The 24905-nt window shown below is 41.0% G+C and overlaps 1 protein-coding gene and 1 pseudogene across 4 annotated transcripts in view; one reads left to right on the plus strand and one right to left on the minus strand.

Moving 5' to 3' along the window:
* Window positions 1–24905, plus strand: part of FGF13 (fibroblast growth factor 13) — a 642179-nt gene that overhangs the window by 292955 nt on the left and 324319 nt on the right. The window lies entirely within an intron of this gene.
* On the minus strand, window positions 22419–23773 carry LOC132224105 (glyceraldehyde-3-phosphate dehydrogenase-like; annotated as a pseudogene).

The following is a 24905-nucleotide window of genomic DNA, read 5'->3' on the forward strand; positions in this document are numbered from 1 at the left end:
AGGAGCTCTGGTAATTTCCCTCTCCCCATGCAGAGAGTGCTGCCCACTGGGGATCAGGAGACTTGTGAGAGGTGAGGCCCTCTACCTCCTAAGAGCACTATGCTAATACCTCCCCACAAGAGGACTGTGTTCTTCAAGGACAGAAATGGAAGAGATTCAAGAAACCTCCTCTGACTACTGCTGTCTAGACATGCCCCTTTCTTAAAGAAACCCCCCAAAATAGGGTCAAATTTTTGTATAATACCTAATACTCATCTTAGAATATTTGAGTGGTTTTTATTTTTAAATTTATAAATTATGCATTTATAAACATTTAATATAGAAATGAGAATATTTGCTCACTGTGGAAGATTCAGGAAAGTACACAAAGTACCTGTGACACTACTAGTAAACATCCAAAGAAGATCAAGTTGGCATTTTGTTGTATTTCTTTTCAATAGTTTAACATGTGTCTTATTTAAAATAAAATTATACTAATGCACTACATACAGTTTTGTATCTGTTTTTGTCTTAGTATATAGTGAACATTTTTCCATGTCATTAAATATTCCTGGTGGCTACAGAGTTGTACAGAAATATATTTACTTATTTGGGAAAATTTAATTGTCAGCTTCCTCCCTCCAAAATAATCTATATATATAAAAGCCTAAGTGATGGTCACTATGATGATGCATTGACCACCAGGGGGCAGATGCTCAATGCAGGAGATGCCCCCTAGTGGTCAGTGCACTCCCACAGCCAACCTCCTAAGGCTGGACAACCACCCATGGTCCTTCCCCCTGCCAGCTGGTCCTGATTGGCCCCATCAGCCCCAGTCACCAGCCAGGCAGAGGGACCCCACCCGTGCATGAATTGGTCCACCGGGCCTCTAGTAATGTATATAAATATCGTTGTATGTAAACATTTGACCACATCTCTCTTTTCTTAGTCTGGCTTTCAACAATTGAAATTACTAGGGGAAAAGATGTGATATTTTAAGGTCTTGTTACATAGTTCCAAATTACTTGCTAGAAAGAGTGTACCAATATATATTTCCAGCAGCAGTACATGAGAGTGGCTGTCTACCCCATCCTTTCTGGTGCTAAGTGATAGCACAGCTTGTAATTCTATCAGCTGAATAGCTGGAAAGCTTTTTTTAGAGTAGGGACCATGGCATTAACTTCTTTAATGGTGCTCAACACATATCAGTCACAATATGAACATTTGTTGAATAAATCATAGTCAAAAGTGAAGGTTGTAAGGTTTATTACTATTACATGTTATTTGCTCCAGGTCTGTATGCAAGGCAAGAGGAACTTAATGTAAGTATGTGTAGAAGGGAGTAGTGGAAAGATGAGATTGAGAAGTAATGATGTTATTAAATGCATTAGAACTTAATATAAATAAATAGGGCCAGGGAGAGAAACTTGTTATAGATATATTCTGGGCTAGTTCATGCAGCAATGCGTAAGTAGACTAAAGATTATTTCAATATAAAAATCAAGGATATTGAAATTTGGACCCCAGTCAAATAAGTGTGAGGATCCCCAGGGCCTAGAATTAAGTGAGAATGGCAATAATAAAAGACAGAATTTTATATTCATTCATTCATTTTATACATAATTATTGATTTGGCACTATTTTCAGAGTGGTGATGGAGTTTTGAACATGGCATTGGAGCTTCTGTTCTGGTAGTTTGTTAAAATGCATTAGGTAAGGAAGCTGGTACAAGGTTTGTATCCTGGGCCTAAAGAATTGCCCTGGCTTTCTAAGAGGCTGACTGAATAAGACACACTCACTCTTCTCTGGCCAGATATGCCTCCTTGTTGCTCTTCAAATACACAAGATATGCTCCCACTTTAATTAGGGTCTTTCCACTGACTGCTCCTTCAGTGTGGAATGGGCTTTTCTCAAATACCCATTGGACCAAACCGTTCATCTCATTCAAGTCTTGCTCATATCTTACAATATCAATGAGGCCTACATTGACCTCCCCCTCCCCCCCATTCAATACCACAGCCTATTTAAACAACCCAGATCAGGCACTACTGCTCTGCCTTATTCTGCTCACATTTTCCTTTTTTGTCAAATTATATTTACTTTTTTATTATACCACATAATATACTTATTTATTATGCTGATCACTTAGTGTCTGTTCCCCTCACTTCTTCATGAAAGCAAGGATCTTTGTTTTGGTCATTCTATGTTCCTATAGCCTAAAACAGTGTCTTGCACACAGTAGAGGAGCATTATATATTTGTAGAATGAATAACAGATCGCATGATTGGCGGGTGACAGTGAAGAGCATATTTGGAAGAGCAAGGGAGAAAATCCTCCATCCACTGGGTTGTGAGCTGTGGACTCTAGATCAAAGTCTGTAAAATCACTCTCCTCCATTTCTTGGGGTAGGTGGTGAGAGCGAGAGAGATAGAACAAAATTATGGGGAGAATTTGAGTTTAGGATGTCCTGGGAATCTTTGTTATGGTAACAGTTATGCAGGCCAGCATCTCAGTGGTCTTTATGTGAAGGATCTCACCCAAACATGGAGATAAGATCTCTATAGCTGCAGCTGATGCTACTGTTATTAACAATCTGAGCCTTTCCTTGACCACCTCCCCTCTGATCAGTGGTCTCAGAAGCAGATGCTCACTGCCAGTTATCATTTGCATGACATGTCCCATAGACAAACAGCCCTGCCATCAAAATCAAGACAAGAAAAGATTATAAAATGAAGATTCACTAGAGGTAGACTCTTTGGGAAGTGGTACAAAAGCCTCAGTATGGGAAATTGAGGGGTTGGGGGATGTGGAGGCTATCTGAGCAAGTTTTGACTTCTTTAGTGAATCTTAGGGTTGCTACTCATCTTTATGGGGTATGGGTAAAGGGGTGCAGGAAGAACCACAGCTGGTTTGTGCTGAGTCATACACTTGTATTTGTACTTTGCCTTGCAAGGAGAAATCCAAAGTTAACTTACAATGACTTGGTTAAAATTAGCACTGTCAGAGAGCTCCTTAAAGTCTTGTGAAAAGTCTTCCAAAATAAATCAACATGGGGTTTAGTCATCCCTCTTGCTTTTTTTCTTCAACTATAAATGATTTTAATGGGAAAGTGAGCCATTAAAATCTTGGTAGTTGCCAGTTTTGAAAATAAATGTTATTATAAGGTAGGGGGTTAAGGTAGAAAGGGTCAGATGGTAGTAAAGAGTCAAATGCTGGTTGTTACCCTAACTTGCTATGTGACCTTGCATGAGTTCCATAACTTCCCCAATTTTCATGTCTCACAAGTGAAAAGGGGGCCTAATAACACCTACTTTCTCAAGAGGCACTAGATGAGTAATTAAGTGGAATAATGTATAGGAAGCTACTTCTTGGCACATGTAACTTCCCTACAAATGGGAACAGAAATGGCAATGTTAGCTGCTTTCCCTATACTCTTCATATAAAAATGTTCCAGACCAAGCTCATCACTCCCTTTCTGACTGCCCTCATTGAAAACTGCTGCTACTTGACTTCCCAGTTGCTCTCAGATGCCTCTCTGTCACCATACCAATACTCTAGGTCAACCCCTCATGACTTCATACATTGGCTAGTTTAAAATATTTTTCTTGACATCTCCTTACCTCAACCACTTACTAGGGAAATTCATCTATTAGGGTGGTTCATAGCCCTTCGTTAGGATGTCCATTATGATTTCTTCCCTATTCTGCTTACTGATGTTTGAGTTATTTAGGCATTGTACAGTAGTGTGTGTCATTCAAGGACAGGGACTTGGTTATTCAATTCTGCTCTGCAACATTTTGGCACAGGTGGGCATAAAGTAGGTGCTCTGTAAAGGCTGGCTAGAATGAAAATATATGGGAATATGTGACCAAGGTGTCCTTAATGGTGTTCAGTATCACTGTCACAACATGAAATGATTTATATTTATTATTTTTCCACATATATATGTCCTTACTACATGCATTATTGCCTTTTTTTACTCCTGTGTCATGTCAGTCAGAGGTAGATGCCCAGGCAGATAATCATTCCCCAAGTCATACCTGCAAGAGAGCAGGGAGCATGTCTTTCTTATTATTCATTGCTATGTTCTCAGCACAGGGCCTGGTGCTTCTGGTGATCATCTTTTCCAAATGTGAGAAAACTCCTGCCTGAAAATGAAATCAATAGAGAGAAAAGCAAACCTGAGAGATGTAGAAGAGAGGCAGAGTACTGATGACATTGTTCAAACTCTCAGGTCTTGTCATGCCTGAAGCCAACACACCCCCTTGGACATCCCATTTGTGAGACAATAAAATCCCATTGTTACCAAAGCTAATTTGAGTGAGGTTTCTGCCATTTTCAATCAAAAGAAGACTGACTAGTACACCCTCTCATCTCTACTTCATAAAGCTTCAGGAAAATCAAAAGGAAGTTTTCATCAGCAAAAGGGTTATAAGTCCTGGTATTAAAGTTTCCACATGGTTACCTTTTCCTGCCTTGATCAGTTCAGAAATGCAGAGATAATGATGCCATTGGAGACGGAGTGCCTTGGTTATGATCTAAAGAGAATTTGAGGTGATGGTGAGGGTTGCTGCTTTAGACAGAGAAAGTAGTATTTGCACTAACATATGAATGATGAGAAGCAGGTAGACAAGTGCTTATCTAGAGGAAGAGAATGCAGGTAGAGGAATCAGCAAATACAAAGGCTTACATATGGGAAAGAGATCAGTGTTGGCTTAAGAACTCTCCAGAAGGTCCATGTGGCTAGAGCTTTGTGAAAAAGGAGAAGGATGGATGTAGAGTGGTAGCCAAGGGTCACCTGCATCTTTCAGGAGAAGGCATAGCTTGGGGAATGATGAGCAGTCTGAGCATCTACTTTTGTCTTACATGATATAGGAGAAAAATTGGCACTGACAAAGTGGTAAGGAAGGCCTGCATTAAATTTAGTAACATCACAGAGTGGCTTGTATGGCTGGCATTGTATAGTTTGGTGTAGCTCTACAAGATGGTGTCTGCAAGGCTGTGGGAGCAGATCAATTGCTGTACTACCAATCTAGAAAAGTCAGTGAATCAGCCTTCTGTTTTGATCATATAGTTACATATATTCTATTTGATATTTTAGTTAGTTAGCAGAGCTGTAAATAAATGAGAATAAATGGAAATAAAGGTAAAACAAATTAACCTCTCACATTCACCAGGGCTTAATTAGTGATCACTTCTCCATTGCCCTATATGGGCCAGTAGTACACTCTATCTCAATGGTAGCACCTTACTCAGAAATCTGCTTGGTTTCCAAAGGGCAATATCATAAAACATGAAATCATAACTTTAATAAATTGATATTATAAAGCTTATCATACTTCAAGTATGCTGGTGACTTAATAGAATGTGGATAAAACACAAGTGCATTTTTCTTTTTTAAGTTTTGGGACTTCATGCTTGTGAAATACCTTGAAATCATATTTATTCTCCAGCACTGAAAGCATCCCTAAATTATGAATGTGCACATGTACTGAATATGGAAAATGTCATTTAAGAAGATTTGGTAATGCAAATTAATTCATCTCGATTCAACAGACTTATATAAAGTGTTTGGTATGGATTTTCAGTCTAGAAAGAAGACTCTGCTCCTTTTATGGAGAGTGATTGGATGGAGCAAGAGATGAAGCAGAGGGGTCTATTATGAAACATTACTGCTACTACTTAGAGGAAGAGAAAATATTAGCATGAGCTATGAAAGTGACAGTGGATATAAAAAATGGACAGCTAAAGATATTTAAGGGCTAGTCTACAGGGACTTTGTGATGATTTACATGTGGGAAAATAGGGAGAGATAGGAAAGAAGTCAAATGTGTGTACGTGGAGTTAACATACTGTGCATGGTCGACTGACTGAGAAAATTGGGTATTCCTGAAAAAAAAAATAGTTTGAAAAGATGCTTCCTAAGTGGACACGTGGAAGCCATGTTTAGAGCTGAGCATAAAATTATATCCTGAAGATGTAGCTTTAGAGATTATACCCACCCCAACCCCACTTTGCCGGGAGCCAGTCCATCCTTGCTGTTTCAAGGGACCTGGCATATATGGCATACTGTTTTTAATATGTTTGCTCACCTTCTTGGCACTATGTGTTTTAACCAAGGTCTCCTCTCTGAGAAAGGTTGTTTCCCCAGGTAGGGATTTTCCCCTGAAGTTAGGGAGGGAATAAAACCCCTCAACTAAGTGCCAGGCGGGTAATTAATCACTTTAACTACAAACAATCATGCTTAGGCTACATAATCTTTACTCCCTGGAACGGAGATAAGAAACTCCCTAACCTTTGTAATATTGATAGGGTTGAATCAACTGGTATAAATACAGATGTAACAAGACAGAAAGATACAAAACTTAGAAGACAGAACCTAGACAGAACCTAGACACAGAACATACACAGAACCTAGAGACAGAAGAACTTCGCTGGAGAGAACATGGCAAAAGATCCTGGACAGAAACTGGCAACAGAACCTAGAGACAGAACCTAGCGAGAGAACCTGGCTGAAGAACCTAGAGACAGAACCTGGCTACAGAACCTGGATAGAACATGGCAAGAGAACCTGACTAGAACCTGGTAACCGAACCTGGCTGGAGAACCTAGCAAGAGAACATGGACACAGAACCTGGCTGGAGATCCTAACCAGGACTTCGCTGGAGATCCAGACAGAACTTGGCTGGAGATCCTGGCTAGAGATTCTGGCTAGGCTGCTGATCAACTGAACGCTGTCTCCGTGTCATTCCTTCTTCGCCAACTCCGTCCACACCTTTGGGGACCCCTGGACCTGCTGGGGTTGGACCCCAGCACCCCACCCCCAAGAAGATTGCTGAAGCCATGGAAATATATAAACTCATCCAGTAAGAAAATGGAGAGAGACGATAACTACAACAGATTGAGGCTCACAGAGTCCTTTGAAGACCAGTCTGCAGTAACCCACCATGCCTTTCCACATGAGGTATTTAGAATCATTGGTTCCATCTTGATTTGGGATTCAAGACTTATAGTAAGGAGGGGGGAATTAAAATTCTGCCACTGGAAGCATGTTTGATGCTGGATAATGGACCTCAAACATTGAGAATAAATATTGCTTTTACTCAAGATACAGTTATGGATCCCAAATCTAATATTTAAACATTTATGTTCAGAAATGGGAAGTCATTTCTTGGAGAGGTTTATTTGGGGACATCACCAATAATAAAATCAGCCTTTGACTCCTGAACTATAAACCAAGATAGCGCAGAGGTCTTGGGTCTTTTTAAAATCCCACGATAAGGACCTGATTGAATGCTATGGTTGTTTCATGTGTGTTAATTTTATCTCCCCAATAAATTTTCTGTTCTTATGAAGCTAGTGTTCTACCTCATAATTTTTGGATCTCCACACAACTCCTACCACAGTGCAGAACTAGTATAACATACATTCAAATATATCTTGTGGAAAAAACTATATCACAATAAATAGATTTATGAGGCTAGATGGGTCATTGAAATAACCTCAAGTCTGTTTATAGCCTATGTATAGGATTGCAATCAAGCTGTCCCATAAATATTGACTTTCATCTTATAAATCATAAGATATGTTTCTAAGGCTAAGGCAAAAAAAATCATTTGGAGAAACCATAGCTTCAAGAGCTCTCTATAGCTGGAAGTCAGAAACACCAAGGGAATCAACAATAATAGAGAAGGGAAAGAATAATTTTAAGAATAACTCAAAACAACTTGGTAGTAGCATTTCTTAAAATACACATCCCATCAACATTTTCACTAAAAAGGCAGGGCCACTTTGGATTAATATAATATAACTAGAGGCCCAGTGCATGGATTCATGCACTGGTGGGGTTCCTTGGCCTGGCCTGTGGGTATTGGGCCGAAACCAGCCCGGTGCACGGATGCATCCAGGGTGTGTCCGGTCCATCTTGCCAGTCCTGATCAGGCCAATTGGGGCCCAGGAGGGACCACAGGAGGGCTTCAGCATGTGCCTGGCCCTTCTCGCCCAGTCCCCATCAGCCAGACCCCAGTAGCAAGCTAACCTACTGGTTGGAGCGTCTGCCCCCTGGTGGTCAGTGTGTATGATAGCAACTGGTTGAACAGTCGAATGAATGGTCGGACACTTAGCATAGTAGGCTTTTATTATATAGGATTAATACCCTATAATGAAATACTAAATTTGCAAAGAACTTGATTAATGTCCATAGCCTCATCACCCAAATTCATGGTAAAATGCGTTCTGAACATACTTAGGAGTTTATATTTCACAATTTCTACCTGGTAGGAATGATAAATGGATGTATATTCTAACCCAATTCATTTTTATGTCCTCTTCATTCCCTTCTGGAACTTCTGAGACATGATGCTTTGATCAGTAGAGTTTGCTTTTGATATGAGTAATACTTAATGGTTGGGCATATTAATATTAGCTAATTCTTAAGTGCTTACTACCTGCTGGCACCATATTAAGTGTTCTATACAATTTCATTTAATCTTTGAAATAACCTTATGACATAGATTTTATCATTTGTATATTTATAGATAAGAAATTGAAGCTCATAGGGGTAAAGCAATTGTTCTGAGGGCATACACAAGTGGCAGAGCCTTGTTAAATCTAAGATCCAATCTCTTAAGAGCTTTGTTTGCAGGATATATTAACTACATTAAAATAATTATTTTATACATAATTGGACAGATGTATGGATGAATTCATGGAGTGTTTCCATGAACTGTTGAATCCTTTGTCTATGGATATGAGGTAGAGAGTAGACAAGATCAAGAGAACTTGGAACATTTTTCCCTGCAGTTATTCTCACCATGTTCCTTAGGTACTACCTTCTCTGTGGTTTAATCACTGAAAAATAGTCATACAATTCTGTGACAGAGTTGATACCATATCATTTATCATCATTTACCTTCTATATTATAACATTTTATGGGATTATCTAATGGCCAATATGATATGATGTTGCTAAAGTAAAGAAAACCACCAGATGTAGACTTGTCCATGTAAGAACACCTCCATGGGTTATTTGAATAATCTTGGCTTACTTTGTGGGGACATGAGTAATTAATTTCAGCCAAGACTATATAAAAAAGAACAACATTATCATCATCATTATCATCCTTTTATACCAACCATTAATCATATTTGTACTATTTGTCAGGCACGTTCTATTTATTATTTTAATTAATTTTACAAAAACAAATATCTTCAAAGCAGGGATATCAGATATCTTAAAAGAAGAATGCCTGAAATGAAAAAAGGGAAATATTGGCCTTGCTGGTGTGGCTCAGTGGTTGAACATCGACCTATGAACCAGGAGGTCACAGTTCAATTCCCAATCAAGACACATGCCTGGGTTGCAGGCTCGATCTCCAGTGGGGGCAGTGCAGGAGGCAGCCGATCAATGATTCTCTTTCATCATTGATGTTTCTATATCTCTCTCCCTCTCTCTTCCTCTCTGAAATCAATAAAAATACATTTTTTTCCTAGAGAAAGGGAGGAACCCATTTATTAACACTAGTGACTAGTGGACTCTGGGAAATAATTTCCAAATCAGAGTGAAGTAACATACAGAGGCTTTGCTTTTTATAATCTTCTGGGGTCTTTGTCTTGCAGATATGGTTCCACCCCCTTGTGGGCTTACAGGAAGGCCCCCAGGTGTTGGGGTTCCCAGGTCATATCAGATGATCTTCCTGGGGCCAGCGATAACGACCTTCCCCGCCCCCCACAGGGTAGTGCATTGTTCAGTTTTTATGGCCTGACATGCCTTGCAAGACCAGTTTCCTCTTCATTCACCCCCCTTGTCCCACAAACTTCTTTTAGCCTTGTGGAGCAATGAATTTTTTTTAAAAGGGAAATATTAACATAAAAGTTTGTACTAAAGTAAATAGCCTCAGGAGATGAATCTGAGGGTAACCAGTCCATTGGATTCCAAAAAGTTGTTGAAGCACCACTCATTGATTACCTTGAAGCTAAGATGTGATGCTCTTGGTGGCTTTGCCATTCCCTCTACCCCTCCTTAATATCTTGCAACTAACCCAATTTTCATAGCTATAATTATGTGTTACACAAATGATATGTAAAATGAACCATATAGTACGTAGCCTTTTGAGATTGTTCCCCCCCACTAATCCTATATAATAAAAGCCTAATATGCTAAGTATCCAGTCATCCAGTCGTCCATTCAACCAATCAAAATGTAATATGCTGATATGCTAAGGTCACTCAACTGCTTGCTATGACGTGCACTGACCACCAGGGTACAGACAGTCAACCAGTCGACCAGACATTATGATGTGCACTGACCAGCAAGGGGCAGACACTCTGACCAGTAGGTTAGCTTACTGCTGGGGCCCGGCTGATTCAGAACTGAGCAAGATGGGCCAGACATGACCTGGAGCCCTCCCACAGTCCCTCCCCGGCTGGCCAACCTCCCGCATCCCTCCCTGGTCCTGATTATGCACCGGAGGGGTCCCTCGGCCTGACCTGCACCCTCTCACAATCAGGGACCCCCTTGGAGGATGTCAGAGAACTGGTTTCAGCCCGATCCCACAGGCTAGGCCGAGGGACCCCACTGGTGCATGAATTCGTGCACCAGGCCTCTAGTTCACCATAATTTCCTTGAGGTTTATCTAAGTTGTGTGTAGCATGTTGTGGTATAGATGCACCACAGTTTAACCAGTTATCCATTGAAGGACTTTTGGATAATTTATAATTTTTGAAAATAAGTCTTCATTTCTCTGGGATAAATACCTAACAGTGCAAGTGCTGGGATGTACAGTCTGGTCCGGTTTTAGTTTTAAAGGGCACTGACAAACTATTTTCCAGAGTGGCTATACCTTTTTCATCTTGTTTATTCACATTCTCAAGATTATACTTGAGGTGAAATATCTTTTTATACATTCCTTTACCTTACTTTATTTTCCTTGAAATTTCTATTCATGTAATTTGCCCAATTTTTCTAATGAGCTTTTTGGCCCTAACTGACGTTTTTGCAGTTCTTTATTTATTGTTATTGGCAATCCTATTTTTTGTAACATATATTACAAATCTTTTTCAGTCTGTGACCTTTTAAGTTGTTCATAGTGTCTTTTTTAATGTACATATTTTAAATTTTAATGTAGCCATATTTATCATTATTTTCCATTATGGTTTATGGACTTTGTGGTTTTGAATAAAAAATACTTTTGTACTTTATTCATAGGTAAACTTCTTAGATTCTCAAATAGTCTATTTGCTCTTAATTTGTACATAGTACTAATATTCCTGCTGATCCAATTTTAAAGCATTTCATACATTAGAGGCAGTACATTGGAATGGATAAGGGGAATTCTAAAGACAGATACTCTGATGAGAGCATATAATGATGATTTTTGACTTATCTCAATTAATTATACCATCTGCCAGCCAGTCATTCACTCCTAGTAATCCTTCAGGACTCAATATCTACTTCTCTGGGAAGATTTTCCTGACACTTTTCAAGTCTAATTCCAAGTTCCTCCCCTGTGCTACCCTCATTATAGCACCTCTCATACTGCATGTAACTGTACATTACTTGCCTATGTGTCTCACTTGGTTTTGGTGCCGTAAGAGAAGAGTTTGTGCCTGTTTGACTGTTGTATCCCTTAGTGCAGTGCCTGGTCTCATGGTAAGTGATCAGTGACTTTTATTGAGTGTGAAGATGAGGGAGATTCATTTAAAATAAGCAGATATTAGACCTCATGAAGTGCAGTGGCTTAGTATATGTAGTGCAGAGGCAAACTCTCTTGTGATCCAGGACTTCCTTCCACATGGGAAAAGCAGGCAGATCAGAACTCTGTGGGCTGAGCTACTTGGAGAATAGGGTCTGGAAGTCACAGGATACTAGTACAATGGAGAGTTTTATGCTCAAGGCAGTTAGGGGCCTTTGGTAGTTGACAGGGTTGATTAAGCCAAACAGAGTGAAGGTCCAGTTCCTAGAGAGAGCAAATATGAACAGCAAGTCCTAGTGTCAATAGCCAAGAGCTACATGAAAATACTATTGAAGCAAAAGTGGACTGGGAGACATATATCTTTTGTCCTATATTTGAGACAGAGAGGTGTTTTGAATGTTTTGGAAAGATTTTGTTCCATGATGGTTAAACTATCTGGTGGTATGGCTCCCCTCCCTTGTCAGATATGGACACAGAGATAGTCACATGTTCTATCCAAGAAGGATGGGTCAGACCTGAGAAAATTCCTAACAGCTCCTTATTTCACATGAAATGGTCATGAACTTTCCTTTCAGACTCATTGTAACTCATGAAAATTGTTCCACTTGCCTCTTTTCTGGTAGCTCCTGCTGCTCTTGAGGTTTGACTGTCTTTGAGAAATGGAAAGGTTATTTTTAATTAGAGAGCTGAAAGCCTAATCTTATGTCATAGCAACCTGTCACCAAAGAAATATACACTCCTGGATGCTGCCAGGAGCCAAAGATGCTCATAGCAAGGAAACTTAAAAGTAAAAACAGCCCTGGATCAGTGTTGCTCAGTGGTTAGAGTGTCACCCTATGCTTGGAAGGGTTGCAGGTTCGATTCCTGGCCCAGGTCAGGGCGAATGCTGGAGGCAAACAATTGATGTGTCTCTCTCACATCTCTCTCTCCCTCTCTCTCTCTCCCTCCCTCTCTCTCTCTCTCTCTCTCTCTCTCTCTCCCCCCCCTCCCTCCCTCCCTCCCTCCCTCCCTTCCACTCTCTCTAAAAATCAATGGGAAAAAATCCTTCGATGATTATTAACAACAACAGCAACACAAATGTAAAAAGAGGTAAATGAAGAACAAACTTTAAGAAAGCATGAGACATGGGGCACAATTTGGTTATCTTTAATCTTTACATAACTGGAAGCACTTGTCCAGGAGTGAACTATCATTTAGAATTTGTGGTAAATTATAGGAAAGGAAATTCACTTAGGGAAGACTTGCTACTCACAAAATAAAGTGAAGTATGGTGAAAGAGGCTCAAAGCTAAATGTGTATTTTTTAATATATTTTATTGATTTTTTACAGAGAGGAAGGGAGAGGGATAGAGAGTTAGAAACATCAATGAGAGAGGAACATTGATCAGCTGCCTCCTGCACACTCCCCACTGAGAATGTGCCCACAACCAAGGTACATGCCCTTGACTGGAATCGAACCTGGGACTCCTGAGTCCACAGGCCGATGCTCTATCCGCTGAGCCAAACCGGTCAGGGCTATTTTCTTAAGTCTTAGACTGTTTAGTTCAGGGGTCTTCAAACTACGGCCTGTGGGCCACATACAAATACAAATATTGTATTTGTTTCCATTTTTTTTTTTACTTCAAAATAGGTATGTGCAGTGTGCATAGGAATTTGTTCATTGTTTTTTTTTTAAACTATAGTCCGGCCCTCCAATGGTCTGAGGGACAGTGAACTGGCCCCCTGTTTAAAAAGTTTGAGGACCCCTGGTTTAGTTATTCAATATAATGCTGATCCTTTTTTTCTTTATTTCTCTTTATTCTTATATAATTAGTAGTGCTCTTTGAACCACTACATAACTATAGTCAAGGTCAGCTTCAAAAAATATTTCATATTATATGCTATCTTTCTCTGCCTCTCTCTCTTCCCCTCTTTCTCCTTCATCACTGCTCTCTTTTTAAATTCTGGTATAGTAAAAAGAACTTTGGTCCAGAAGCCTGAATATCTTTGCTGTGGTCATGATCTTGCCACTGATTCATTATGTGAACTTGGGCAAATTCCTTTTCCTTGGTAGAAATCAGTATTCCAATTTATGCAAAGAGTGGCTTGGATGACTTGATCTCTAAACTTCTTCCTGCTTCTGCTCATATAATCACTACTAGATTGGATATTGATGTTATGCCTGAATGTAAGGCAATAATATGATCATTCTCCCAACTAAAGTAGTTTTTTTAAGCAATCATTTTGTCAAAAAGGAGTTAATGAATTCTGCCTGCTTCATATAAATATGTCTATCTTTGTCAACACCAGAAATTGGAATTTATAATCACTACAATACACCGAAAGCTAGCTCCTCTCTGAGTCATTGGTACCTACTTCTGATGGTGATCTATGCATCATCTATGCATCATAATCCAAGCACCCATGCATGCAACCTTCCCCACATTATAAAGTCTGCTTCTTCTGTGATCTAGCTTACCTGGATCTGATATTGCAAATGGATCCATTTTACTTGCCAACTCCAATCATTTGGTGAAAGACATCAGGAATCTGTGTTTAGAAGCATTGTGAGGACTGTTTGGCCACTATGGACTTAGAATTGTCAAAGTGGCCAATATGTTAGGAATTTGTCATCCAAGACCTGTCATGAAAATTTCAAGTCTCCTGCTGTTTTATAATCAACTCACTGGGAATTATGAACAGATGTTACTCTACAATCCTTCCAAAGCTCTGAAGGCACCTTTGTGTGACACCAGCAGGACCAATTGAGGGAAATTACTCAAACATCACAAAACTAATTGCTGTTCACATTTTGGAGCTTCTTATGATCCAGGACAAACATGCATTTACAAAATTATTTGCTATGAAATGGGTAAGAAGTAAATGTGATTTGTGAGAGTACCAGGACCAGGAATAAATTGAAGAAACCAAGGTAGTTCACCATGTAAATTGATCTACCATTTGTTTTATGCATATTATATGTCAGGCACTTTACTTCATATCTAATCCTCACAACAATAAGATGATGGCAGTGCAGAAGGTTTAAGTAGTTTTCTAAAGGTCACATGGCAAACACTGAATCTTTACCACTCTGAAGTGTGTGTATGGAAATTGAGGACAGTAATTAACTCTTGAGTATTTGGGTCTCTTTTAACAATGGAAGGTGACAAGATACAAGCTCCTGTTCAGGCTTTAGTGGATCACTAAATAGCACTCCTTCATCCTCCATCCGAGTCCTGAACAAAATGAGACACAGTAGTGAGGTAGATAAACATATCACTTTGATATCTGATAAAGCTTTTTAGAGATCATCATTTGGGTCTGTAGCCAAACCGACTAGAACATGTTCCTTCAAGCAAGCAGATTCCAAAAGAAAGCAAGTATCTGAGGTGAATATGCCCATTTCCTTATTCCAAACTTATAAAATAAACTGGTTACTCATTCTCTGGGGTGGGGTAAGTGAGGTAGTGGGAAAATAACAAAAGTTATACTTTCGTTATACTTCAGGCAGTCCCTCCCCGTAGAATCATGAAGATGGCAGAATAAATTTTCCCTAATAGTTATAGAGTACACTTTTGAATGACATGAGTCAGTCACAGGAAATACCAGAGCCAAGAAGTATATTCCTTAGTTTTAGAATCTTATAGAGTGGCTAGTCTGGTGGACTAAGCAAGAAGTCTTAGCATATAACTTCTAATGAATGACTCTGCATAGCATTTTTAAGATGACACCTTTTAGTGAGCATCCCTGGCCAGCTCACCAAGTGTCCCTCCTCATCATAGAAGTAAAATCCTAGTGACATCTCAGAAATGTCCCAAGTCTCTCCCCCAGAACTGAGACAGGTATTGCTAGTCTCAAACTACTGCTATTGTGCATATAAACTGCACATATGAATAGTCCTTGGAAAGACAGCTAACATTCACCTAAGGGCAAGAAGACTGCTGTCTACAGCACTGTTCCCAGACCTGTTGGCTTTTAAGCAGAGATGGTCATGTGGCAATGACAGCAAGAGTTGGGGAGAGTCAGTCATGGGACTGGGGATGATAATGATAAGGGTCTTAAGTCAGCTTCTCCCTGAAGTAGAACCTGAGACAGGATTTGAGTTCAAGTGGTTTATTTGGGAGGTAATTTCAGGAAGCACCATTACTGGAGTAGTTTAATGAACAGGGAAGTAAGGAATGTAGAAGTCAATACAGAGTACATTGTTTAGCAGGTTACCACTGTGGGCAGCTGGGATTAACTCATCCTGGAGATTATAGGAGTTGTGCAAAACATGCCTCAGAGTTAAAAAAAAATGAGCATTTATTCACCAACTGCTATCTATTAAGACTATTCCTGGAAACATTGACTCCCTGAAATTACTAACGTTCCAGCCTACCCCATGCCCAGACTGAGTGAGTTTCCTCAGCCAAAGAGTGCACTCTGGCAGGCAGAAATGAAGGTACTTGCAGTAGAAAACTGTTTGTGTGTACAGGAACAGGGAGCACCAAGGGGATCTGGGTGGGATATACACTGCTATGAGACCTGAAAGGACCTGACCCTGGATTTTTAAAGAAGATTAAATAAGCCTTTGCTTGAGCAGTTTTACGACCACTTCCTGTCCTCTCCAAGGAATTCCTACCCTGGACTCTCCCAACCTAAGCATGTCTTTTTTTTCCCTTTGGTCCAACAAGAAGAAAGACTATTTTTTTAAGAACTTGGATGAATTTATTTTTTTAAAAATTTCTTTATTGATTAAGGTATTACATATGTGTCCTTATTCCCCCATTTCCCCCAACCCCCCCCCCCCACTCATGCACTCACCCCCTGGTGTCTGTGTCCATTGGTTAGGCTTATATGCAAGCATACAAATCCTTCGGTTGATCTCTCCCCCTTACCCCATCCTCCCCTACCTTCCCTCTGAGGTTTGACGGTCTGATTGATGCTTCTCTGTCTCTGGATATGTTTTTGTTCATCAGTTTATGTTGTTCATTATATTCCATAAATGATGGAGATCATGTGATATTTATCTTTCTCTGACTGGCTTATTTCACTTAGCATAATGCTCTCCAGTTCCATCCGTGCTGTTGCAAATGGTAAGAATTCCTTCTTTTTTACCGCAGTGTAGTATTTCATTGTGTAGATGTATCAGTTTTTTTTTTAACCCACTTATCTGCTGATAGGCACAGTATAAATAATACTAACAGGAGAGCAGTGAGAGCATTCACTCAGGATGGGTCTGGATTTAATTCTGGGGTGGAGGCATGTTGTTTCCATTAATTTATTTCCTCCTGGAGTCTTATCTTTGCACCACAACTCAGAAACAAGCTATTGAGTCCTTCTGATCATTCAAGATTGGCAAAACCTGTCAAATCATATTAAATGTTAAGGATGATTTAAGCTACTTATTTAATGTTGTACTTGTTTTTGTTTGTTTTTCCTTCCTGACCTGGTTACTGTTGTCATCCTGAGCAATTTGAAAAATCATATTTTTCACAAGTCTGATAGTAACCCAATGATCATTGAGGTTTCTAATTAGTTGAGGATTTTTCTGCACAGATACAAGAAAAGAAACTCATAATAAGGTCCTATGCCTAAAATGAGAAGGATGCTGTCTGTTACAAATGGGTTTTGCGATGCAATGAAACAGTGTTTGCAATTTATTGCTGTGGAATCATAGCCTGGCTTTGAATGAGTTGTTATTACTAGGGGCTTGTTTTCTCTTCATACCAGGATAATATAAGAACAAAAAGCACATTCTGATGAAATGTCAGAGCCAAATACTTGGTGCGACCAGGAAAGGATCAGGATGCTCCCTTCCAGAGATGTATACAGGGCTCTTTCAGAAGTTCATTTTCCCTGGATGCAGCCTGAGAACTATCCCCACTCTCCCCTAACCCCCACTGCCATTTTGAATGGGGACTTCAGGGCAAGACAGAACAGAGCCTGCATGTGAGATTTCAAATCTGACACCTTTGCCATGACATAAATGCATGGGCTTAAATATAGCTGCACAACAGAATTACCTGGAAGCCTATTAAAACGCAGGATTGCCAAAAATTCGATACAGTGGATGTGAGATGGGGTCTGGGAGTCTGTATTTTTTACTCTGCTCCTTTGCTTGCCCAATTTTTGTCAATTTGTGTTAATCCCTTACTCTAAACCAATGAAATAATGCTATGTTGATAGAAGAGGTTTCTAACTCAAATTCAGTTCCATTTTTCTTCCTTTCCTTTATATGGACAGCTGATTTGTTGATTAAATATGCCTTCGGAACCCAAATCTCTGAAGTTGGTGTTCTGATCTCAGATCTGCCTCTGATTTGAAGAATGACCTTTAACATACTCTGGTTGAGTCATTCCCTATCTTCTATGTGGACTTAACCACTCTTGTTCAGTATGCTAAATGCAAAGGGATAATGATTGTGAAAAGCTCAAAATGTAGCCCTGTGAACAATGTAGTGTCAGTAAATCATGTATACTCAGTACATGAAGGGGAAGACATCAAGGGGATGAAACTATCCATTTATCAACATTGGATTAATGAATCTCTGCTTGCCATCTTTGAGTGATTTAAAAGGAATTATAGATTTCTGGACTGAATTTGCCTAGATTACTATATTATATGTCAGTCCTAAACATTTGTATAAAATGTGCTATGCTGCTACTGGGATATACACAAAGACCAGTCTCCAAGAGAGTAGGAAGCTGTTTTCTTAGGGACTTAGGATGCTCACTCCCTTTTTTACCTTTTCTCAGGAAAGGAAAGTAGATGTTCAGTCAGGATCTGTATTGGGCATTTATATATTGACTCAAGTCATGGAATTGTTCCCGAGTACCTTCTGAGAACAGGGATCTTTTTCTAGGTGTTTATAATTCTGAATGTTTCAAGGCATATAGATATGAGGAATATGCCGTCTTGCTTTGAAGGTTTACAGTAATAGTTGAGAAATTTGGTGGAGACGTAAGTTCTTAGTTGTCTGTGATACAGGATAAAATATTTGCTATGGAGTTCAAGAGCACCAAAGGGTCCCAGGATGTAGGGAGAATGAACAAATAATTCATGATGGGAAACGAGAGTTAAGATTGACTTTGAAAATAGGCAGAATCTGACAGACAAAGGCATTCTCAATATAGAAAACAGCTAGAGCCCTGGCCTGTGTGGCTCAGTTGGTTGAGCATTGTCCTGTGCACTAAAGGGTCGCCAGTTTGATTCCTGGTCGGGCACATACCCAGATTGTGGGTTTAATATCCAGTAGGGGAGTGTACAGGAGGCAACTGATCAATGTTTTTCTTTCTCTCTCCATCTCTCTTCCTCTCTCTCTAAAATAAATAAAAACATATTTAAAAAAAGAAAACAAAAACAGCTAGAGCAATGGCCCAATGGTGGCTCAGGTACTATATGCTTGAAATTGTCTTCAAAATCTACTGAAAGATTTTTAGGCTGTCCTGGAAATGGGGTAATTTCCCCTTTCTTGGGATTGTTAGGCATCAGACATCTCAACAGCTGCCTTAGCATAAAAAATGCCTTGTGAGCGGTGGGAATGAATGAACAGCAGTAACCTTACAATGATGGGGGCCAGTTGTGACATACTGATAGGGATCCAGCACTGGGAGACTTTACTGAAAGATACCTAGATGGTTAGGATAGCAAAGAAACCTGCCTCTCTCACAGTGTAAATGAAAAAGCTTGGGATTTGCATTCAGACCAATTGGATTTCAATTTTGGTTCTGCCACTTACCCGTGTTATCCTAGAGTCTAGGACCTAGACAATCATCTATATATATGAAACCCTAACATGCAAATAGACCGAATGGCAGAACAACTGAACAACCAGTTGCTATGACATACGATGATCAGCAGGGGGCACACGTGGAACATGGCGGGCATCAGCAGCAGGCAGCAGAGAGCAAAACAGGACAGGCGTCAGCCATGATGGAGCAGGTGAGCGGGTGCGCCAGATCAAGGCGGGACACCAATCGCTGTCATTGCAGAGAGCCTCTGGTGGTTACTGAAAATACCCACGTGCTGCGGTCCCGCCCGGTGCTTGCACCCACTGCTGGAGCCAACCTTGCTCACACAACAGCCGGCACCAGAGCTGCCGCTCGCACCCAATGCTGGTGCCTGGTACCAGCCCCAATCACCTCTGAGGGCTTCTCCACCTCCCCCTGCTCCTGAGGGGTGATTGGGGCAGCAGCCTCCACTTGCACCTGCTGATAGCACCGGCCCCGCCCATGTGCGCTGCTGGCTCTGACCCCAATTGCTCCGCACCATCAGCAGGTGCAAGTGGGGCTGGCACTATCAGCATGTGGGAGCGGCGGCTGTAGGAGCAGGGCTGCCTGCAGATAGGGGACCAGGAGCCATGGCGGGAGGTTCCGGGTGGAGGGGAGCATGGAGGATGGGCCGAGACCTTCCCCTGTGCCCACAGCAACCTCAAGGCTCACAGTTCCTTTCAAGGTGCATGAATTCGTGCAGTGCACACCTAGTTAAATATAATGCGTATAGTGTAATTGTTACAGCTGATACATTGTAAATGTTCAATAAATTAACTGCTTGAGTCATGTGTGTAGGGGCCAAGTTTCAAGGAACCATTGTAGATGCTCACCTGGGTTTCCATTGGACCATAGCTTATTTTTCTTGCTGTTTTATGAGATATTATGCCTCCTTCACATTTCAGCTGGGGTTTTTTTGTTTGTTTTGTTTTGTTTTGTTTTTGCTTTATCCAGGATCTGGATGTCCCTTTAGATGTTTCTTGTCTGGCAGAAAGACCATTCCTTCAGAACTTGCAGTGGCTTCCTCATTTGTGGATTCTTTCAGCTGATGCTTCTATCTTGCTATGCTTTTACACTCTGGCTCCTACTTGAACTTTCTAATTCTTCTGGCTTTGTCCTATATGTATGGGAATATGACCCCAACACTTCCATGGTATCATTGTCACCTCTAGGCCAAGCTTCTTGCATGTGGTAGATATTGTCAGCCAATCTTATGGATTGCTATTAGTCAAAGGTGACCAAATTGGACCTCAATTGGGGACTTGGGAACTAGCTTGGGGCCAACCTTAGTGCTTGTTGACCTTGAACTGGACTCCTCAGACCTGGCGACTCCTGTCATATGATACCCCTTAGGCAAAGTCATGATGAACTGTGGGTCATAGCTTGATCTTGTCTCAACACACTCAATAAGCTGGTGGTCCAGAATGGCTCCTTCAGGGTAGCCTAACACTCTTTGACTGCCTTGAGCTATCCATGGGCTTCTGAACAGCTTCTAGACTCTATGATAGGCTGGGAATTTGGTGCTGTAGGACCTAAAATACAATAGCTTAATTTTGTTTAACTCAATGTTTCTCAAAATCATTAGATCACTTTGATTCACATACACACCCACCAAATACCTATTAACATACCTAGAACATAGTTTTTCCATAATTTGGGAAAATGCACTAATTCAGTTTTCATAAACATGCTCTAAGATAGATTACCTCCATTTTATTGATATAGAAAATGGAGTTCAAAGAGATTATAGTACTTGTCTAATGTCACCTAGTGATTTCGCACCAATTGGAAATCTTGCTGCTCTTCTGCCACACTCTGTCTCTGCATGCAAAAGCCCTGCCCTTGGCCCTAATGATAGAAATGTTATGTTAGCACAAAGTTGGGAAACAATACCCTTCTATAGACCACCCAGGTCAATTAGAAGCCAATGTTAATGCCTTGAATCTTAGAGCATGGCTAGGCTCTACATTAGGACTGAATTGAACTAAGACCAGAAAGAAAAGTCAAGAAACTACTTACTGGCATGTTATTCAGTCTTGCACACAGGAGTTTGCCATGGGGGCTGCTATCTTTGCCTTTCCCAGGGCTTGATAGCATTCTCAAATGGGAGGATTTCACATCCTGCCATGTTACCACGTGCTCTACTTGTGGTGAGGGTCATCATCTTCCACACTCACTCCCAAGCCTCCAGCCTCTGGCTTTGGGTGGGAGTGGAGGAGGGGCTTTTCATGTGCCAAGGACCAGGGAAATAACAAAACAAAAACAATAAATCCTCCTTCCTAGAGGACTTGACCTCCTTGAATTACAGAGGAAAACCAAATATAGACAACTAGAAGCTCAGTAACCAACCCTCAGCACATCCAGCTGACCACATTTTTTTTTCCAGTCAAATTCTTAGAGTGACGTTTAGCATAGATGAGCAGACATGGGCTCAAATGCTGCTACCTGGCTGTGTGCTTCTCTGAGCCTGTTTCACCATTCACAAAAAGGAGATAATCATATTTATTCCTGTTTAATAGTGTGGTTGTAAGGATTAGATAATTGATGTACTTCGTTATATATGTTTCTGATAAACCCTCCAAGGCAGGATTTAAAGTAAAGAAATTGCTTTAGCTCAAGGCAGATATTATAAAATAGTTTGTTATTAATCATACATTTTGATAACAATATTAGCTGAAGATCCAAGATCAAGATGACTGTGACTCACAAGCAAATGCAGAATAATAGCAGCACCTGGTAGCTCTTGCACCAAGTGTCAGAACCCTGCAAAAAAAGATTATAGCTTTCTCAGTACTCAGCCACTTTGGTTAGGATGACTTGAAATGCAGGTAATGTCCCAGCTTTTTAAATTGCCTAAATGTATTATTACCTCCAAAAATGCATTAGCAACTCAGAATGGTAGGGCTCAAGTCTCCTCTTTCATTCTCTGTCTCTTCTCCCCCCCGCCCCCCCCGGGTACAGTGAACTTTACTGATGGTGCACAGCAAGGTAAGGCCCCCTAAGCCCCTCCCCTTCTTCAGGGGGTCTGGGATGGAAACTGGTCAGGAGAATCTCAGAGGGATCGATCTGGGGCAAGGACTCCCCAGCAGGTGAGGTCCTCTCTTCCTCTTGCTGGGGCTGGTGGTCCAATGGGCTCTTACTCCTTTGAGGCTATGTCAACCATAAGGTCCACCACCCTGTTGCTGTAGCCAAATTCATTGTCATACCAGAAAATGAGCTTGACAAAGTGGTCATTGAGGGCAATGCCAGCTCCAGCCTCAAATGTGGAGGAGTGCCTGTCACTGTTAAAGTCACAGGAGACAACCTGGTCCCCAGTATAGCCCAGGATGTCCTTGAGGGTACCCTCTAATGCCTGCTTCACTACCTTCTTGATGTCATCCTATTTGGCAGCTTTCTCCAGGTGGCACGTAATATCCACAACCCACACATTGGGGAAGGGGACACAGAAGGCCATGCCAGTGAGCTTCCCATTCAGCTCAGGGATGACCTTGCCCACAGCCTTGGCAGTGCCAGTAGAAGCAGGGATGATATTCTAGGCAGCCCCTCGGCCACCACACCACAGCTTCCCAGAGGGACATCCACGGTCTTCTGGGTGGCGTTGATGGCATGGCGTTGGTGGTCATGAGTCCCTCCATGATGCCAAAGTTGTCATGGATAACCTTGGCCAGGGGGGCCAAGCAGTTGGTAGTGCAGGAGGCATTGCTGACAATCTTGAGGGAGTTGTCATACTAGTCACGGTTCACATCCATCACAAACATGGGGGCCTCCGCAGAAGGAGCAGAGATGATGACCCTCTTGGCTCCGCCTTTTAAGTGAACCCCAGCCTTCTCCATGATAGTGAAGACACCAGTAGACTCCACAATATATTCAGCACCAGCATCACCCCATTTGATGTTGGCTGGATCTCACTCCTGGAAGATGGAGATGGACTTTACATTGATGATAAGCTTCCCGTCCTCAATTTTGATTGTGCCTTTAAACTTGAAATGAGTAGAATCATTCTGGAACATGTAGACCATGTAATTGAGGTCAATGAAGGGGTCATTGATGGTGACAATATCCACTTTTCCAGAGTTAAAAGCAGCTCTGATGACGAGGCGCCCAATGCGGCCAAGTCCTTTCACTCTGACCTTCACCATCACCATCATGTCTCAGGGTTGTAGCTGGCACTGTGCAGGAAGAGCAGCTGTCTGATGGACAGGAGGAATAGAGAGCCTCTGCCTCTTCTTTTATAGATGGGAAAGATAAAGACCCAAAGAAGGAACTGTACCTGCCTCTAAAGTGACATAAACAATAAATGATAAAAATGGGATTCTAACACTGATCTTTTATATGATGTCAGTGTTCTGATTTGATATGCTTTAGATAATATTTGAAAAATATGGAAAATGATAAAGAAGGAAAAAACCACCTGTGATCCCATTTCACAGACAAATTCACTACTATTTGAGTGTAACATTATCTTCCTTTCTGTCTTCTCTCAATATTAAAACCCCGTGCTTTGGACCTCACACTCAATGCTTTCTCTAGCACATCAGGATGCCTTTTCTAATCAGCATCCTTATTTGATATTTGATAAATAATAGTTAAGTTTATAATTTTCAAAAGCAAGTAAAGCTGTCAATCCCAAATATATGTGGCTCATTAAGAAATCAACCGAAGGACTTATATGCATGCATATAAGCATAACCAATGGACATAAGACATTGGGGGGTAGGGGAGGCTGGGGGGAATGTCAAGGGGGGCGGAAAGGAGACATATGTAATACTCTTTGTAATACTTTAAGCAATAAAACAAAATTAAAAAAAAATAAAATGTTGCCATGTAAAAAAAAAAAAAAGAAAGAAAAAGAAAACAGGTGTAATAATGAGATCAGGAACAGATAAGATCACCAGGATGGCCCAGAGCAGAAATCCCAATTGGTGCTCGACTCTCAGGGGAATTACTCCAAAGCACACCCCCACCCCATCTTCTGACCTCAGGGAGCATGCGCATTGACAGAGTCTCTATTTGAATGTGGTCCTCTAGGTCTGTGCTCTTCCCAGATGGAAGGGAGCAGAAAATGAAAAGGCCACATGGAATGCTTCCTACAGTTCTCAGGAATGCAATGCCTAGGCCCCAGGGCATTGTGACAGCTCTGTCCAGTCTCCTATGGCTGAATTACTAGAACTCCAGCTGCAATCTGCATTTCAACTCCCTGTTCTGTTCCCAACCCACAGTCTTATTATCAGTCTGCTAGGAAAAGAGGATAGAAGCTAAATGGAGAGGTGACTGTGGGAGACTGAGATAGTTCAGAATTTCCTTCCAGTAGATTCTGCCTTAATGGAAGTAATGATATAGTATCCTATGCACTGGGAGAGAGTAGATGCCCCCTTGCTCTTGCTCCCCTAGTTAAGCTGAGCTAAGAAGTCCCCCCAAGGCTTTTCCTAACAAAGGTATCCACATCCTGTTTACTTCACTGTCTGAACATAGTTCGTTGGGGAAGCAGAAGCTGACACTACTGT

The sequence above is a fragment of the Myotis daubentonii genome, chromosome X, assembly GCF_963259705.1.
Source record: "Myotis daubentonii chromosome X, mMyoDau2.1, whole genome shotgun sequence".
Taxonomy (NCBI): Eukaryota; Metazoa; Chordata; class Mammalia; order Chiroptera; family Vespertilionidae; genus Myotis; species Myotis daubentonii.